Source organism: Microtus oregoni, unplaced genomic scaffold (assembly GCF_018167655.1).
Source record: "Microtus oregoni isolate MIOR12 unplaced genomic scaffold, Mior012 000003F_ref0000135, whole genome shotgun sequence".
NCBI lineage: Eukaryota > Metazoa > Chordata > Mammalia > Rodentia > Cricetidae > Microtus > Microtus oregoni.
In genome coordinates, this window is record NW_024543062.1 from 2,345,199 (window position 1) to 2,361,145 (window position 15,947).

The window sequence follows — 15,947 nt, forward strand, 5'->3', positions numbered from 1 at the left end:
CTTTGGCAGTGGAATGGGTTCTGTGGGCACGGTGCAGTGACATCTACACAGAATAGAAAGTCTCCACGAAGGACTGCTGCTCTGCCATTTTTGTCTCCTTAGAACCAGGGCTTCGAAAGGTACATACATCATCTCTAACCATCAAAGAGGAAACTGAGGCTCAGAGAGCAGATGTGACTCCCCCAGCCAAGCACTGCAGTGGGGCTTTAAAGCCGACTCTCTGGGACCCAGGCAGGCTGACATTCTGGGGTCACTCACATTGCATGCTGAGAAGTGGGAGAACAAGACACCCATGGGAAGCTGTGCTCAGCATGGAAAAGACTAGGCTAGATATCACAGGAAGCAGCAAGGGCTCAGTGTGGCATGAGGTGATTTGGTTTGGTTATGACATGTCCCACTATATAGCCCAGGCTGACCTGGAACTAGTTATGTGTCCCGGCCTGGTCTCGAACCAGCTGAGACTCTCTTGTCTCAACCAAGCATTGGGATGACAGATATATACTACTATGCCTGGCTGCACAAGGGCTCCAATGTGTCATCTTTGGAGATGACCCAGGAGAGGCGAAGGAAGGAGTCAGGGGGCCACCATGAGCCCCAAGAATCATTGCTATTTCCTTATTGCACCAGTATCTCCCCCCCCCTTGTGCCTGGAAAACATAGTTCCCACAAAGAGGATGTGGAGCCTTCAGCTGAGCTTCTAGAGTTCTCCAGATGGACGAGGCAGGAATGGAGTGCTGGGGCCTGCACCTGCCCAGAGCCCAGAGCTGGTGAGACCTTGAAATCTGGGGGTGAAACTGGGCATGGTAGTATACACATGTGATCCCAGCACTTGGACAACTAAAGTATAAGAATAGAAAGGTTGGAGCAGCCTGTGCTACCCAGCAAATGCTAGACCATCCAAGGCTATGTACTAAGACCATCTCAAGAAAAACAAAAGAGAAGGTGGGGACTTCGGTCAGCTGGGAGAATAGCTTCCATATAAGCATGAGGACCTGAGTTTGGATCCCATGACCTGCATGAAAAGTCAAATGTGGCAGTAGGTGGGGAAGCAGAGATCCCTGGAGCTCCATGGTCAGCTAGCCAAGCCCAAACTGAGCTCCTGGAGAGAGGGACTGTGTCAAAAAATAGAGATGGCCTGAGGGGATGGCTCAGTAAGAAAATTGTTTGCCACACAAACTTGAGGACCTGAGTTCGAATCCCAAGAACTCAAATAAAAACTATGCCCATTCGTGTATAATCCCAGTGCTCCTGTGGTGAGGGCACAATGGAGGCAGAGGACTCCCCAGAAGTTTGTGGGCCAGCCAGCTTGGCATACACAGTGACAAGACCTGTCTCAAACATGCGGGAAAGCAAGGATTGACACTCCAGGATGTCCTCCGACCTCCACAACTCTCTGTGGCATATGCAAGCCGTGTTCACACACAGTGTACACACAGAAAGAGTTTTAAATCATCAGATGGGGATCAATTAAAGAAGACATTCAACATTGACCTCTGGCCTCCACACACACGTGTGTGTGAATGACCACATACACTTAGAGCATGCGTGCATGCATACACACTCACAAAGAATTTCAGGGTGCTGGTGCCCCCAGGATTGCCATTCCTCTCTCCCATAGGACCTGACTACAAACTCCCCTTGCAGAAGAACACCTCTCCAGGGAGCTAAGCCCACCTTTCCTGGGGCTGGCCCTGGAACCCCACTGTGGGCTGGGATATAAATTAAAATTCAATTTCATTAGAGCCAGTGAGCAATCAATCCCTGGCTGGGCTAACAATGCAGGGCAGGGGGCCTCGCTGCCTCCTGAAGCTGTAATTCACTTGGCCTCCCTGGCTCTTGTTCCCAAACTGCTAGAGCTGCATTTTCCAACCAAATTTATGGTCCTGGCAGCGTCTGGGGCCTGAGTTACAGCTGCAGGTTTGATCGGGGACTGCATTATTCTGCATCTAATCCTTGCGGCTGACAGCCGGGGAAAGGCCTGGTCTTCTCCCAAGCTAGGCATTGTCCTCTGACCAACCAGGTTTAGGGGGAGGCTGAGGGGTCCCAGGCCTAGGCTCCGAGCCACACAACACCCACACAGGACAGCTGCGATCCCAGAGCTCAGCCCTCATGGGTGCTGACGTCTGCCAAGCGCTGTCGGTTGTGCTGAATTCTGAAAAGGGGAATGGAATTCCACATTGAAAAACCATAAGCTGCGGCATGGACAGGTCACTTGAAGGTCCAGCAAATGGGCTCTGGGCCAGTGCATCACGGAAATCTTCCCAGGAGTGTTCAGACTGTGTCCTTGGGTTCCTTTACAGTGCAGCCAACATGAGCCAAAAGCAACTACCCGTATATCACAGATCAAGTCAATTAAGGAATCATGTAGCCTCTATGTGTGTGTGTGTGTGTGTGTGTGTGTGTGTGTGTGCATGCCTGCGCGCACGTATGATCACACGCTGTAAGCACATCTGTATGCACAGATGTACATATAAAAGCTAGAGGAAAACATTGGTATACTACTTCATCGCTTTCTCCCCTTGGGAAAGAGTCTCTCTGTGGCTCAAACTATCCTAGAATTTGTGCCACTCCTTCCTTAACTCTACAAATGCTGGAATTAAAGAGATGAGCCATCATATCCATAAAAGCATGCCTTTTTAAAATCTTATTTATTAATTTATTTATTTGCTTGTTTATTTATTTTCATGTACATTGGTGTTTTGCCTGCTTGGTGAATGTGTCAAACACCCCTGGAGCTGGAGTTATAGACCATTGTAAACTAATATGAAGGTTCTAGGAATTGAACCTGGGTCCTTTGAAGAGGTCTTAAAGTACTCTTAACTACTAAGCCGTATCTCCATATTATTTATTTATTTACTTATTTATTTATTGGCAATGATCCTGATTGAACCCATGCTAGGGAAATACTGTCCCACTGAGTCACACCCCTAGACTCTTACTGGAGGATTATAAGCAGATGCTCTACCACTGAGCCACACCCCAGCCCCTCACTGGGGGATTCTAGGTAGGTGCTCTACCACTGAGCCACGCCCCAGCCCCTCACTGGGGGATTCTAGGTAGGGGCTCTACCACTGAGCCACACCCCAGCCCCTCACTGGGGGATTCTAGGCAGGTGCTCTACCACTGAGACACCCACACTTTATCATCAAGCTATGTCCTCATCCCAAAGACTTGCTTTAGGTGCTTGCTCTTCCTGCAGGGCATCTGGCTATACTTAAAAGTTTCCACCTCCCCAGGAGGAAATCAGATGTGACTTACTGATCCAGAGAAAAGGGATTAGTGATCTATAATCCTTCATCCAAGCACAAAGAGAAACTTGAGCTCCTTTCATTAGAGCTGGGCTACTGGGCCAGACTCCTTGACCTCTTACCTCTTTGGCTGGCCTTGGGGATAAGCAGACAAAAGAAGTAAGAGAAAGGCTGATCTAAAGTGAGTCCTCTTCAGGTAACTGCATGCCCCACCCCCAAGCCTCCTACAGAGATCTATGGGGGAGCAGAGGGGGTGATCTGTGTCAGTTTTGGGTCTGGCTGTCTGGGATGTACTCCCATATCAACCCACGATCTCCATGAAAAGGGGGCAAGCATGTGTGCCATCGTGAAGTAGTTCCTGGGACCCCAGCAGAGAATCTGCCCCCCTCCCCTTATGAACCCAGCAAAGGCAGCTTCCTCCCCACATTGTAGGGTTCTCCTTGGAGAGATAGTGTTTAGTGGAGCCTCCCAGGGTAGCTTAGGGCTCAATGGAGAAGCTGTGCCCCTGGGAGGATGTTGTGCCGGGCTCCCTTGTCACTGCTCCACTGCCATCTTTAGTTCAGCCGAGCCTGTTGCAATGGATCATGGTAGCTGGGCTCACCGACTGTTGATGTCCCCTCACAGGAGAGGATAGGGAGCATCACAGAACTCTCACCTTACTCTCTAACCATTCCTCCCGACCAGCTGTGTGTAATCCTGCCCTAACTGCACTTGGCCTCAGGGTCTCTGGGGAAGGCTAGAAGACATGGGGAGGTAGGATGAGGGGAGGGGACTTCATCTACGCAGCCAAGAGTCATCATCAGTGCTGGGTGAGGACCTCCCAGTGTATCTGCTTTAGGGTCACCCATGCTCCTGCCCGAAATTCTTCACTAGCGCTCTGCAAGTCTAATAAACTGATTCCTGGGTGAACTTTGATGACATTGGATCTTGGCTTGTCACTGGGGGAAGAGGAGGAGGAGGAAATATCTCTGTCTCTCCTGGGAAAGGAACTTTAGCCACTGAGGTGCAAACATAGTGAAGTGAGACATGCCAACCTGGGCAGCCATCCAACTGAGTCTGTCTTCTTCATCATAGCTGCCATTCTCCAGTCAAGGCCACTATCACCTCCCATGGGCCACGGACATGGGTCTCCTCCTTTCCATGTGGGCTCCATACAGCCTACTACCTTGCCTATAACAAAAGGGTTAGACTATGTGTGTGTGTGTGTGTGTGTGTGTGTGTGTGTGTGTGTGTGTGCGTGGTGTGTGATATGTGGAAGCCACCACCATGTGGGTTCTGGGAATGGAACTCAGATCATGAAGCTTGACAGCAAGTGTCTTTTTTTACTCCCTGAGCCATCTTGCCAGTCCCCTAGCTGTCTTTTTAGCTTCTATTTTGAAATGGGTTCTCTCTAAGTTGCCTGTGTTGTCCCTGAACGTCTATTCTCCTGCCTCAACCTCCGAAGTAACTGAGATGACCAATCTGTGTTACTAGGCCCAACTAACATTATTGATTGCATGTTGTAAATCAAACTGGGGTTGTTAGAGCGCTGGGGTAGTCAGCTAAGAGAAGGAACTGAAGAGGCAGTCCTGGGCAGAGCCTCGTGTGAACAGCACTGTTGTAGAACAGAGTCTGAGGCAGAGGGACAAGGAGCCCAACAAAAGCACTGCCTCCTTGGGAAACTGAAAGAAATAAGCCTGAAAGAGTTAAGGCAATCCCCTCATTGGTGCATGATGTTCCCTGCATCACGATAATTCCGGACACCAGGTCCCCAGCCTTCAAGTCCACCCTGGCAGAGCACAGTCAAGACCTGACTCAGCTCCATGGGCAGCAAGCAGACAGCCTCTGCCTCTCCAGCCAGGACACACCCAAGGGTCATCCTTCCCAGCCATTCAAGGCTTCTGATGGGTAGCAAAAGGAACTCCCTTCCTCCTCAGCATGCTCACCCAGTCTCTTTGTAAGTCAAAATGTATTTTTTTTTCTTTTCCTAATTAACTCCCTGCCATCCTGCTTGCAGGAAAGGCTGATTTATTTCCACCTTTTTGCATTCAGGCAACGGGCTATTTAATCTCCACTGTGTGGACTCCAACACGTCTCTCAATGAAATGCAGATCCTTCACCCATTTGCGTCTTGCCAGCGCTCTTCCATCTTCCTGCCATCCACAGCTCTGCCGTCCAGGGTCTGGCTGTAAATCATGAAGGCTCTCCTTTATCACAGTACCTTTAGACCTTTGGCCACACCTGTCAGCGGGCTTGGGACTCTATTTGCTGAGCCAACATCAGTGGCTCGCTTGTGCAGGCAAACCCAGCCTTGGACGGGTCCTGGCTATTTAGTACATAGGGAACCTGGAACTTGAAACTGTCCACCTGCCTGGCCCCGTGTAGCAGACATTCTGCCTGTGGCCCTCAACCCACATGCAGGTGATCCTCACGTGTTTCTGGGGAGCGTTCTTTGTGTGTAGGTGTGCAGAAAAATCTTCACATGTTTCTGGGGAGCGTCCTCTGGCAGGGAACACACTTGCTCATCCACCAGACAGCCCAGGTACCAAGGAAAGCGTGTGCCTTTGGAGTTGGTAAGTGAGGGGGAAAGATACTAAGGTTTGGATAGGGAACCCCAAACTTCCATGTGTCGTAGGCAAGGCCATCAGTCCATATCACTACTGGAAAATGGAAAATCACTATTGGAAAAATTCCAAGATGATGCCTTGTAGAAGGATGTTAACTCGCTGACAGAGCACATGTAAAGGGATCCTAGCAGCCTGGATTTTCCTCTTCCTCTCTCTACTTGCTGGCCACTCTGAGGTGAACAACTTGTTCTTCCGTGAATCTCCACCACACTGTTCTACTACTGTAGATGCATCATAATAGGACCCCAGGGACCATAAACCAAAGCAAACAAGACCATGATCCAAACCATTGATTCTTTTTAGGTTGATTAGCTCAGGTACTCTGTGATAGTGGCAGAAAACTCACACATACCAAGGCAAGGAGATCGAAAAGCCTAATTGATAACATTCACCAATATAATATAACCAATAACATATACCAATATAACATATAACCAATGACAACATTCACCAATATAACATATAACCAATGACAACATTCACCAATATAACATATAACCAATGACAACATTCACCAATATAACATATAACCAATAATATTCACCAATATAACCAATGATAACATTCACCAATATAACATATAATCAATGATAACCATTCACCAATTTCTCTGGCATTCACTAATGTAACATATAACCAATGATACCATTCACCAATTTCCCACCAAGACAAATTTTGACAGACAACATGTTACCATTGAATTCAAAACTGGGACCAAACACATATACAGAGCTCTTTCCAGCTAATCTCAGCTGATTCCAGCACATCACCATACCACAGTGGGAGGGCCCAAAGCCCCTTCTGGGACAAGTCAAGTCTTCAACTGCCAATAGCTTTAATCCCTTGCATTGTCACTTACACTGTCTTTCAAAGAGAGATACTAAACCCTACTCACTAGTACCTATGGGCATAACAGTCACAGCTTATCATGGGAAGAAGGACAGGTGAGCCCGTGTTACCTTGCAAGAGCACATCAGCTCTAAAACAAAGGTCATTTGCATTTGTGCCAGACACTTGATGGTGTGAGGAACTTGGTGAGTAAAGATGAGAAAAATTTTGGTTAAGTATCCTTTGGGTTAAGTATCAAAGGGTGAACAGGAGCCACTTGGGCTGGGTATCAAACTGTCAATAAGAGCCACTTGTGCTGGGTATCAAAGGGTACTCAGGAGCCACTTGGGCTGGGTATCAAAGGGTAAGCAGGAGCTTGATAGGCGGAAGAGGAGTGAATCAAAGGGAACATACAAGGGGAAATGGAACAAGACCTGAACACAGATAATTTAAAGAGCAATTTTAGTTGTTTGGTTTGGATATGACATATCCTCCCTCCTCAGACTCATGTGTTTGAACACTTGGCAGAGCTGACTAGGGATGTTGTGGAAACTTTAGAAAGCAGGGCCCAGTCAGAGGAAATATATCTCACGTGGGAAGGCCTTAAGGGTTATACTCTGGCCCCACTTCTACCTCCAGGTTCCCTGCTTCCTAGTCTACCAAAATGTGAGGAACTCCAGCCAATACTCCCACTACTACTACCATCAGCTCCACCACACCTCCCCACCATGATGGACTAAACCCACTCAAACCATGAGCCAAACTCAACCTAAACCGCTTCTGTTGGCTATTTGACAAAACAGCCAGGTATGTTATAGAAAATCCATGCAGGTAGGACCATGTTAATTATAGTGCATTGTTACCATGGCACCCAGCTCTGCCTCTCAGGGACTGAACAGCTTCCCCTGTCCACAATTCGTGATAATGTTTGCCTGGGTGGTTTTGACACACCTTAAATTAAGCCCTCAGATTTCTTCTGCACCAAAGATTTTGACCACATGTTTCACAGCCTAAAGGCCTATTGAGCTGTGTCTCTGCATTATTCAGGATTCTTTACTAATATATTTTTTTATTCATTATATATGTGTCTGTGCTTGTGTGAGTATATGCCACATGGGTATAGGTGTCTGAGAAAGGTAGAATGGGGTGTTGGTTCCCCTGAGGCTGGGGTAACAGACAGTAATGAGCCATCAAAGTGGGTACTGGGTACTGAACTTTGGTCCTCCAGAGAGCAGCAAATTCTCTTGATTGCTGGGCCATCTCTAGCTGCTACTCAGAGTTCTCTAGAGGAACAGAACCAAAGGAATAAATATATGTTGCAGAGGGATTTATTGCATTAGCTTTCATGATAGGGGCTGGGTAGTCCAACAGAGGTTGTCTGTGTGCTGGGAAGGTTGAGATCCTGGCAGCTGCTCTGTCTATGAAGCTGGGTCCTCAGCATTCCCAACCTGGGGTTGAAGACTGACCTTCTGCATTCCTGGTGTGCTGCCCATCTTCAGTCCATGTCGGAAGGCTGAAGAAGCTGGATTCTGGTCTTAGTAAAGAGATGGCTGCTGCAGCAACAGCAGCAACAGAGTAGATACACTCGCAAGCAAGGCGGAAAGGCAGACAGGCAAAGCACCACTTTCCCCTTGGACCACCAGAAGGTGCTGCCCTCTCTGGGGAAGGTCTCCTCCTATCTGTTAACCCTTCATGGTAATGCCCTCACAGACCCACCCACTGTTAACCCTTCATAGCAATGCCTTCATAGACCCACCCAGAGGTGAGTCTCTTGGTTGGTCCCCTCAATATGACGGTCAAGATTAACCATAGCAGACCATATTCTGTGTGATGCTGAGATCAAACCTTGACTAGACTCTTACACTTGTGGAATGAGGAGATCACACGTGGCTGATGGCATCTCTTGGGCTTGAATGGGTATAAGATTAGAGGGCAAGCTAGGAACCAGCATTGCCTCAGACTTCCCCTGACCCCAGGATTCTGAATCTAAAGTGCCAGTGACCCTGAGACTCTACATTTCTTGCATGTAAATATGGATGGGGGGGTGCGTGCCATGTAGGTGCATGTGGAGGTCAGGTGTCATTCCCTAGGTGCGAGCCGTTTTGTTTACTGAGACAGGGTCTCTCACTATACCTGGACCTTATCAATTCTGCTAAACTGGCTGTCCTATTTCTATGTGCCAAGCGCTGCGATTTCAAGCTTCCCCATGATGCCCTGCTTTTTATATGAGGTCTAGAGATCAAACTCAGGTCTCGATGCTTGTGAGGCCAGTGATTCATTTACTGAGTTATCACCCCAGCCCCAGAATCCAGGTCTCTAATAAGTTCCCAGGAGGTGCTGCCTACTGATGGAGCTCTGACTGCCAGCCTGTCCTGGAACATGAAGCCAATCAGCCTAAGCGGAAAGGTCAGAGGGCCAGAGAAAGCTTGGACAACATCTCAGTGTTGGCTGTGGGCCTATGCTGCCTGGCCGAGCCAGTGCCAGTCTTAAATATAGCAATACAGGGCTGGAGGGATGGCTCAGTGGTTGAAAACATTGACTGCTTTTGCAAGGGTCCTGAGTTAATCCCCACAGCCATCTATAATGGGATTTGATGCCCTTTTCTGGCATGCAGGCATACAGACAGACGGAGAACACATACATACATACATACATACATACATACATACATACATACATACATTAGCAATAGAGTCAAGGAAGAGACCTACAAGTCAGAAGCCAGCCTAGTAACTGGGTATTGTGACAATGGCTAGTGTCCTCACTCCTCAGGCTCCCAAGCGTCCTCTGTTTCCCTGGCAGCATAGTGAAAGGATTTAGTGGAACTAGCTGAGAGGTCTAAGTTCTGCCAGCTTCACACACCGTTACAGAACTTGCACAAGTCTCCCTCCGAGCCTCGGAGTCACTCCTGTCAGTTCATGGGGGGCACTGTCCTGGGAGCTAAAGACCATGACAGTCGTTACAGATGAATAAGCCGGGGCAGAGACTTGCAAAGCCAAAGTCACAACCAGTTAGCGGCTTAGGCTAAGGATGAGAAGCTAAGCTGTGTCCCTGCCTGGCCTATGCTGACTGAGCACAGCCAGGCTTGGCCACAGAGCTCTGTGATGGACAGGGAGGCAAAGGGATCAGGACACCCCAGAGAAGGGGTGCTTCCATTATAACCAAAGAGGGGGACTGGGACATGATACATGATAGATAGATAGATAGATAGATAGATAGATAGATAGATAACTTTGTTTCACATGGAGTGACTCACCGAGTACTGAAATCTTCCTGAACTTAGTTATATAGACTGGAGTCTGGATAGGCCAATCCAGCCTCAGTAAGACCTGGAGGGGACTCCTGAGGCTTGCTGCCTGAACCTCAGCTAAGCCGGTCTAGTTCTCTGGGAGAGGTAGGGGTGGAGGGGTATGCCTTCTGGAGTCAGGTGAGTGCTCCTGTTCAGCCTGCAATATGCTCATATTAATGAATGGCCCTGCGCAGATGGCCGTTCAGGAAGCCCAGGCCAGATCTGATGGGCGGTGGGTGGATGATGCTAGAATCTCAGCCTCAGCATTCCCCACGTGTTGCGGGGAGGGGGAGAGAGAGCGCCTCCCACGCTCTTCACCTAGAGCTGCCCAGGCCTGTGCTTACAGTGCTGGTCACACCTGTCAGGTTCTGGAAGAGCAAACGCAGGTAAGGTGCTAATGAGAACCAATAACAGGCTGCACATAGAACTTGGAAAAGAGGTCCTCAATGCCCGGACACAACAGCGCATATCGGCTTCATTATGTGGAGTGAGCGACACCTGGTGGTCAAAAACAAAATTTCAAGTCCCGTTACTCGTGCCAGAGACTCCCTTACTCCAATCCCAAGGTTCTCTAGGCAATGGGAGGGTGACCACTGAGAGGAGCAACAGCTTACTGGTGCCCTAGTACCTGGCAAGGATGTGAAAACATGAGGTCACACCCTCTCCCAGACAGAAGGTCATTCATTCATTCATATCCCAGGCCTGAGGTATAGACAGAGGAACAGCATGACAGGCTTCACGGAATTTGCACCTAAGAGAGAGGTGAAAATGAGTGTGTACTTAAGATGGCAGTTTCGGGCTGGCAAGATGGCTCAGTAAGTAAAGGATCTTCCTGCCAAGTCCAAAGACCCGTGTTCAATCCCTGAGACGCATATGGTCAAAGAAGAGAACCAACTCCCAAAGGCTGCCCTTTAATCTCCATATGAGGTACACAAACATACACATGCATACATTTAAAAAAAAAAAAGATCATCTCCAGCTTGGTGTGGTGGCAGACATCTGTAGCCTCAGTATTCCAGGGGCTGAGGCAGAAGGGTCACGAGTCTAAGACCAGCCTGGGCTATACAGCTAAATCCTGCTTCAAAATTTTACTTTACAGTGTACAAGTATTTTACTGGACAGTGGTGGCACACGCCTTTAACCCCATCACTCAGGAGATAGAGGCAGGCAGTTCTCTGTGAGTTCGAGGCCAGCCTGGTCTACAGAGTGAGTTCCAGGACAGCCAAGGCTACCAAAGAAACCCTGTCTCAGGGGGCAGAGGAAGATTATTTGATTCAGGTTTAAGGGCTGTGGAATGTCACAAAACACAGAAACATAGTCCGGAAATCTTTTTCATTACCTTCAGTAAGCCAGACCCCAGCCTTATCTCCAAACACTTGGTTCTTAGAGTTCTCGGTGAGTCAAAATAAATGATACATGACAGCTAAAACGTCACTACAAACCCCGCCACGTTGTGTGACTCTGAATTGGTCACTTGTGTTGTTGAGACTCAACACCTGAAGGAAGGTGGGGTTCTTTTGGGCTCACAGTTTAAGGACGTAGCGATCACAGGCGGGGAAGGCAAGAGTAGCAGGAGCATGCGGTGGTTGGTCACGTGACATAGCAGGCAGGAAGCAGGAGACAGATGTTCTCCTCCTTGCCCTATTGTCTTCCCTGTCTTCCATCTCCTCCTCTGCCTCCTCCTAGCCTTCTCCATACTGTCCTCCCGTTCCTTTCTAGACTCTCTTTCCTTTCTTTCTTCCTTGATGGCGTCCCTCCCCCACTCATCTTTCTTCTCCACCGTGTTGTCCTCTGCTCCCCCAACTCCTGCTTCCCTTCCTTTGGTCCTCCTTTGAAGCCTTAAGTCCAAGTTCAACCCAGAAAAGGGAGCAGGGTCAATCCCCTGGGAGCACAGGTATAGAGCTGTTCGTTCTCCCTCCTCCTCTCCCTGTTCCTCTACTGCCTCCCCCTTCCTCTCTCTCCTTTCATTCATCCCTTTTTCTTACTTAGTTGTCCCTTTTTTCCCTCCCTGTGGAGGTTTGAATAAGAATGACCCCCCCTAGGCTTAGTCACCAGGGAGGGCGCTATTTGAAAGGATTATAAGGATTAGGAGGCGTGACTGTGACCGTGCTGGAGAAATGTGTTCCTGGAGGGGGGTGGACTTTGAGGTTTCAAAAGTCCATGCCAAGCCCAGAGTCTCCTCTCTGTCTGCCTATGGATGAGAAGGTAGCTCTCAGCTACTGCTCCAGCACCTGTCTGCAAGCTACCTCGCCATGGCAACAACAGACTAAACATCTTAAAATGTAAGCAAGCTTAAATGCTTCCTCTTGTATGAGTTGCCTTGGTCATGATGTGTCTTTTTTTAATATTTATTTATTTACTATGTATACAATATTCTGTCTGTATGTCTGCAGGCCAGAAGAGGGCACCAGACATCATTACAGATGGTTGTGAGCCACCATGTGATTGCTGGGAATTGAACCTTTGGAAGAGCAGGCAATGCTCTTAACCACTGAGCCATCTCTCCAGCCCCATCATGGTGTCTCTTTACAACAACAGAACACTGACAAGGACATTCCCCCTCCTTTCCTACGCCTCTTCTCCCTTCCCTTCCTCTTGTGACTTTTCTCTTCTCATCTTCTAGCCCTCTTTCCCTTTCTCACCTCCTTTTCCTCTCTCTCCTCCTCTTTTCTTTTCTCCTCCCTGTCCTCCCATCTTCCCCCTCCTCTGTTGCAAGGAGGCCGCTTGTTGGTTCCCAGCAGCTCAGACCTGAAATAACCACACAGAAACTGTATTATTTAAATCACTGCTTGGCCCTTTACCTCTAGTTTCTCATTGGCTAACTCATCTTAATTTGACCCATTTCTGGTAATCTGTATATCGCCACGAGGTTGTGGCTTACTAGATAAAGTTTCGGTGTCTGTGTCTGGTGGGCCTTCATGGCTTCTCTCTGACTCTATCTCCTTTCTCCCAGCATTCAGTTTAGTTTTCCCCACCTACCTAAGTTCTGCCCTGCTATAGGTCCAAAACAGTTTCTTTATTCATTAATGGTAATCACAGCATACAGAGGGGACTCCCACATCACTCTTCTCTCTTCTCTCCCCTCCCCAACCCCCTTTTCTTCTACCTAGTCAGCACCTCTGTTCTGTTCCCCTCCCCTCCACTTCTTCCCAGCCCTAGCTGGTTCTATAGGAAGTAACATGAAGACTGTGTTATTAGATCTGAGATGGAAGTTTTATTGGGGGGGGGGGGGCAGGGAGTAGAGACAGGGTTTCTTTATGTAGCTCTGAATATCCTGGAACTCACTTTATAGACCAGGCAATCTCAAACTCACAGAGATCTGCCTGCCTCTGCCTCCCAAGCATTGGAATTAAAGGCATATGCCACCACTGCCAGGCTGAGATGGAAATTTTTGATGCAACTAAACTAACTTTTTTATTATCCCCAAAATGACCAGGCCTCAGGAAAGGGACAGGAAGGCAGGACTGGAAAGGACAAAGCTAAAAGACAAGCGAGTCATGATCTGGGAAAGGAAAACCATTTGCTGTGTGTCCCATAGAAGTCAGAGCTGCAAACACACATCATGATCTTCCTTGGGCCCTGAAGAGCCCCAGTGCGCAGTCAGCATTGCCAAGAACAGGCTGTTCTCTCTGCCCAGGGCACTTTCAGTCCTAACATGGATGGGATGGTCTCAAAGGTTAAAAGTGAAGGACTGGCAAGATGACTTAGTGTGTAAAGGCATGTGCCACCAAGCTGATAATCTAAGTTAGATCCTGGAACCCACGTGGTAGATGGAGAGGACCAACTCTTAAGAGTGGTTTGCTGACATCCACATGCATGCCATGGAGCACACACACGCACACATATTCTCTCTCTCTCTCTCTCTCTCTCTCTCTCTCTCTCTCTGTATAAAAATAAGGATTAATGAGATGGCCCGTCAAGGGAAGATGCTTGCTGCCAAGCCTGATAAGTTGAGTTTGAGTCCTAGATCCCAAATGGAAGGAGAGAATCAACTCTCACAGCTGTCCTGAATTCCACACACATTCCCTTCCTCTACACACACACACACACACACACAAAACAAATAAATAAATGGATAAATAAATAAATAAATAAATAAATGAAAATTAAAATAAATAAAAGGTCAAAAAGGAACCGGGAATGCAGCTCAGTGGCAAAGCACCTGCCTGGAATCCCCCAGTGAGGGGCTGGGGTGTGGCTCAGTGGTAGAGCCCCTGCTAAAATCCCCCAGTGAGGGGCTCAATTGTTGTGCAGGGGTAGAGTCCTCAGCTAGAGTGTAAAAGGCTCTGGATTCCAACCCAGCATCACAAATATAGAGACAGACAGACAAAAAGGCATTTTTAAAAAACTGAACTGTAACCTAATTTATCCCTGTGAGGGCAACTTCTTGGAGGCAATGGAATCCAGGGGTTTGAACTTGAGGACCTAGCTATCTGTACTGGAATCCTGGCTCTACCAGCTACTAGCTATAGGCTCTTGGGCACACAACCAAACATTACTGTCTGGCTGTGTAGACTTACGAACATATAAGACAGAAACAACAGTGACATGATAAACATGGCACACAGGACTGGTGAGATGGCTCAGTGGGTGAAAGACCTTGCTGCATAAGGAAGACAACCTAAATCCAATCCCTGGAACCCACAATAGAAGACAACTCCATACAATTGTCCTCTGACCTCCATAACACACACATGTGCACGCACACACACACACACACACACACGAAAGCAGGAAATATCTTCTTATTGTGTAAGATAAAGTCAACACTCAACAATGTAGCCTCTCAAAAATAAAACACTGCCCACAGAAAAACAAGGTATAAACCAACAACCATCTTCTTACCCTAATGACCCCTTGGAATCTCTTCCCAAAATAACATTCCCAATAACACAACCTCTTGACCATCCTTTCTTCCTGCCTCCACACGAGTTCACCCTCTCCAAAGATTCTTTCAGCCCAGCTCACAGCTGGGCCAGCAGTTGTTCTTGCCTCTGGACCTTGGCCCCTGTTCTTTCCTAGACCAGAAAACCATCTCTGATGTTTAGTCTCCACTGTCCCCTTGACATAACCACCCAGAAAGAGAGTCACGATAAGGGACTGTCTACATTGTGTTGGCTTATGGGCATGTCTGTGGGGGATTGTCTTAATTGTCTTAATTGATATTTGAAGCACAATTAATAAAATCTCAGAGACAGGTATTGGGGTTCAACGTGAAGACCAGAAAAGCAAAGCAGCCAGCCACTGGCTCTTACCTTGACCCCATTCCAAAAGTGGTGATTCTGCCTCCAGGAAACCTCGGAATGAGACTGTGTGTAAGAGCTATCTCCTTCCATTTTATAATCCTCTCTAGTTCTGGGATTAAGGGTGTGTACCACTACTGCCTGGTTTCTATGGTGAGCTAGTGTGGCTACTGGGATTAAAAGTGTGTGTCATTGTTGCCTGGTCTGTAAGGTTGGCCAGTGTGGCTGTTTTACTTTTCTGATCCTCAGGTGTAGTAATAAGAGCGGTGGGGCTGCATCCCCGGCACCCGGCCGCCCCCACGGCTAGCTTTACCCAAAATAATTACACAGAAACTGTATTCTTTTAAGCACTGCTTGGCCCTTTAGCTCTAGCCCTTACTGGCTAATTCTGATATCCCGATCAACCCATCTCTAATAATCTGTGAGAACCGGTCTTACCGGGAAGATTCTAGCCTAGTCCATCCTGGGTCGGAGCTTCATGGCGTGTGTCTGCCCGGGAGCGGGGCATGGCGTCTCTCTCTCTGAGGCGTCTGCTCCAGAGAGAAGAGCTGTGGAGTCTGAGCTCACTTCCTCTTCCTCCCAGCGTTCTGTTCTGTTTACTCCTCCCACCTATCTCTAACCAATGAGAGCCAAACAGTTTCTTTTTATTTAACCAATGACCTTCCTCCATCACTCAGGCAAGCTTTGTCTATTAAAATACAAATGAAATGCCACTACAGATATTGGAAGACCC